The sequence below is a fragment of the Cadophora gregata genome (genome assembly GCF_030347475.1).
Source record: "Cadophora gregata isolate MNR1 chromosome Unknown scaffold_94, whole genome shotgun sequence".
Taxonomy (NCBI): Eukaryota; Fungi; Ascomycota; class Leotiomycetes; order Helotiales; family Ploettnerulaceae; genus Cadophora; species Cadophora gregata.
Window position 1 is genome coordinate 1 of NW_026696016.1, and position 3,854 is coordinate 3,854.

Here is a 3,854-nt window from a genome sequence, read left to right on the forward strand (position 1 = left end):
ACATCTAGTCGATGAACTGCACACCATTACTTTTAAATAATGGTGCTTGGCTGCGGATTACCCATTCACTTACGTGTATCAATTTCGATTTTACCATACCACGAGTCATTACCTGTGCCACAAACTGTGTTACCACGTCTGCTTGGTTGAAATTGCTTTAGGGCTTTCCCGCAATTTGATGGTTTGAGCAGAAGGTTCACTTCTACCTACTGGCCTAAATAATTGCTTATTCTATCTTCTACCAGCTATCCTAGTCAGTGTTGTCTTTCACTAACTTACCACAGTTCTTCGGATATCTTTACAACGATAACCCGTTCGGGCTTTTATAACCCTGACTGTAGTAAGATCACCAGGCTTCGGGTCTAATTTTAGATACTAATTCATTATTTCATAATTGGTTTATCTGGGCATTATTGCTCGCATCTAATATTAACTCGCTGACCCATTATGCAAAAGGTACGCTCTTACTTTTTATTTAAACTTTACTCGAGCTGCTTATAAGACTACTATTTCAAACCGTTCCTTCATAGTACTTTTACGCTATCGCTTATATATTATATTTAGCCTTAGAGGAAGGTTCCCCTTTACATTCAAACAGGTTTTGCCCATTTTACTTATTATATATCTACCATATCTTCGAATTATTCTTCTAGTCTATGACCTATATTTGAAGGCTCTTCTACTTTCATTCACACTAATTATAGAATCTCGTTTGATTTCTTTTCCTGAAGTTACTAAGATATTTCAATTCACTTCGTTTATTATTGAATTTCTCTAAGAGTTCATGTGTATTTTACTACCAGATATTTCACCGGATTAAAGAACAACTAATATTACAATTTCTTCACGCAATACACATTTTAAATTTCTTTACTCTCTTTAATATATAGCTAGGTATCCCTAATAGTCTCTTTATATACTTTCCTATGCATAAATGCATAGAAATTACTTATAGATATCTTACACATTACTAATACAACCTTATTAACCTACATTCATTAAGATATTGTATTCGGATTATTATGATTCGAACATAACAGATCCTCAACCCAAATGAGGCGCCTAACCAACCTGGCTCTAATCCGTTTTATTTATCTTTAAAAGAAGAATTCCAGAGAATATCCGATTTGAACGGATGTGATCTATTAAATCAAATAAGTTTCAAGCTTATCACTTTAAACCACTCAGTCAATTCTCTTTTATTGCCTATTATCTAATATTATTAAATAATATTAAGTAATATTCATGATTCCTCAGAGACTTGAACTCTAAACACATCCTTATCAAGAATACGCTTTACCAATTAAGCTAAGGAACCTTGATTTAATATATGAATGTAATTTGTAAATATATTGTTAAAATACGCAAAATGGATAATATAAATAAAATTTATATATCACTAAGCAAGAGCACTCAGATTTGAACTGAGAAAGTGAAGTTTGAAGCTTCAAATTTTACCATTAAACTATGCTCTTATAATTAGTAGAGATGTTATTGTTACATATTAATAACATCTTAATAAAAATACCGGAAAAGAGATGATTCGAACATCCAGGTGCATAACACAATATTTAGCAAATATCTCGCTTTACCCATAGCAACTTTTCCTATTTTTATTTTTAATTAACCCATCAAATCAGGAAAAAAAATATAAAAACTATTAGAACTTTCATATACAGCATAATATTAATATGCTGAATTATAATTATAGTATACGGCCAGCCGAATTCGAATCGACACAAATCGTTTGGAAGACGAAAGGTCTACCATTAACCTATGGCCGTTTATTTTTTTTTGTATATTTATTGTTACCAGTTTTGTCAAAACAATAATCATATTTTTTATCTGTAAACATATAAGACCTATGGGATTCGAACCCATATAACGAAGATTAAAAGACTAGTGTTTTACCGTTAAACTAAGATCTCTTTAGATTTTTAAATCTAAATTTAGGGTATTTTAAGCCTTAAGGCTTAAAATAAGATACCGTAGGTACAAAATCTAGTACAATATACACTATAATATAGCTTAGACATATAAAGAAAATAATTTATATTATTTATCTATAAATCTAATATAACATAAGCTTCTAATAAACATATAATAAAAACATTATCTTTATTACTTAGAAGAACTAGATGGAACAAAGAGGCTAATTAATACAGAATAGGTAAGATAATATATCTACGAACCCCAGTAGTAAATTGAAATAAAAAGGAATAGCCATACCACATCCACAAAATGTCAATATAAAATACTAGACTCAAGACCTAAATGATGATTTTCTGTTGAGTGGTATGCTAAAACACGTCACAAACCGACAGCAATAAAAGCTGTACCTATCATAACATGAAGCCCATGAAAACCAGTACCAAAATAAAAACATGACCCAAAAGCACCATCACTTATAGTGAAAGAAGAAACAGTATACTCTACACCTTGGAAACCTGTGAATATAACTGCTAATATAACAGTAGCAACTAAACCATATAAAGCTCCACTTCTATTACCTTGTATCAAAGAATGATGAGCATATGTCACTGTAACACCAGAAGATAATAATATAACAGTGTTAAGTAAAGGTAATTCAAATGGATTAATTGCTTCTATACCCATAGGAGGTCATTGAGCTCCTAATTCTACAGTAGGTGATAAGGCACTATGAAAAAAGGCTCAAAAAATAGCTAAGAAAAATAATGCTTCTGAAACTATAAATAAAGCCACACCCATGTTTAACCCTCTTTGTACAGCTAATGTATGGTTACCTAAATATGTACCTTCACTTATAACGTCTCTTCATCATAATGACATAGATGAAATAAGTGTTACAAAAGCTAAAGATAAAAATGTTTCTGCATTATTAAAACCGTGCATTGTTAATACACCACTAGTTGTTAATGTTAATAATGCAATACAAGTATATAAAGGTCAAGGTGACGGTGATACTAAATGAAAAGGATGAGCTTGGAAATTACTTCTTGTCAAATTAGTCATTTACATTTATTATTATAAATAATTATGTGTTTTAATATATATAAAACTTTTTTTGATTAAAAAAGAGAGATATATTAATATATGCATACCAGAGGTATATAATTTTGGCGTAATATATATTACTATATATTAAGGATTAAGGAATAGGTGACTTGAACACCTAGCCTACCGTGTGTAAAACGGTTGCTCTACCATTAAGCTAATCCCTTTATAGTTTATATTATCTTTACGGGCTAGGTCGGGTTCGAACCGACATTTGCTTTCTTGACAAAAAAGTTTCTTACCAATTAGAAGACTAACCCTTATTATACTTTAAATTATACTAATAGTATATATTAAATATAATAAAAATATTTAGGTAAGAATAAAACTAACAATTTAGTTAGTTATTAAATCCTTAAATGATTTATGATTAATTTTTTTGTTTTATTGTAATAACAATAGCACCAACCATTGCTAACAATAGTATAATAGAAGTTAATATTAATCATATACTATAACTAGTGTACATAATATTTCCTATACTAGAGATATGGCTAGTTTCGGCTAAATTACCATCTCATATTTTACTAGTAACAAATGAAATTTCACCGTTGTCTAATTCAGTACCATTTAATTTAAAGAATTTATTTAAACTATCACTATAATTATGAGATCAAATATCATTTATAGTATTGTTTAAATAAACAGTATAACTATTAAAAGTAGCAACACTATAAGGCAATATTTGATATAAAAGATAGTTGAAAACTATAGTAATAAAAATAGCTAAAGGTATGCTATTACTAGTATTACTTAATAGTTCACTTATTCTAACATTAATTAACATTAAAATAAATAAAAATAAAATTGACACTGCT

At 29.2% G+C, this 3,854-nt stretch overlaps 5 non-coding genes across 5 annotated transcripts; all 5 read right to left on the minus strand.

Annotated features, from left to right (window-relative positions):
• Nucleotides 1–1,246: 1,246 nt before the first annotated feature.
• Nucleotides 1,247–1,318, minus strand: ONS95_015008. Its single transcript has one exon. It is a non-coding gene; the product is annotated as a tRNA-Ile (tRNA).
• Nucleotides 1,319–1,713: 395 nt separating this feature from the next.
• On the minus strand, nt 1,714–1,784 carry ONS95_015009. The gene has a single exon. It is a non-coding gene; the product is annotated as a tRNA-Gly (tRNA).
• Nucleotides 1,785–1,856: 72 nt separating this feature from the next.
• On the minus strand, nt 1,857–1,928 carry ONS95_015010. The gene has a single exon. It is a non-coding gene; the product is annotated as a tRNA-Lys (tRNA).
• Nucleotides 1,929–3,131: 1,203 nt separating this feature from the next.
• Nucleotides 3,132–3,203, minus strand: ONS95_015011. Its single transcript has one exon. It is a non-coding gene; the product is annotated as a tRNA-Val (tRNA).
• A 20-nt stretch (nt 3,204–3,223) lies between these two features.
• On the minus strand, nt 3,224–3,296 carry ONS95_015012. The gene has a single exon. It is a non-coding gene; the product is annotated as a tRNA-Asp (tRNA).
• Between the last annotated feature and the right edge of the window lie 558 nt (nt 3,297–3,854).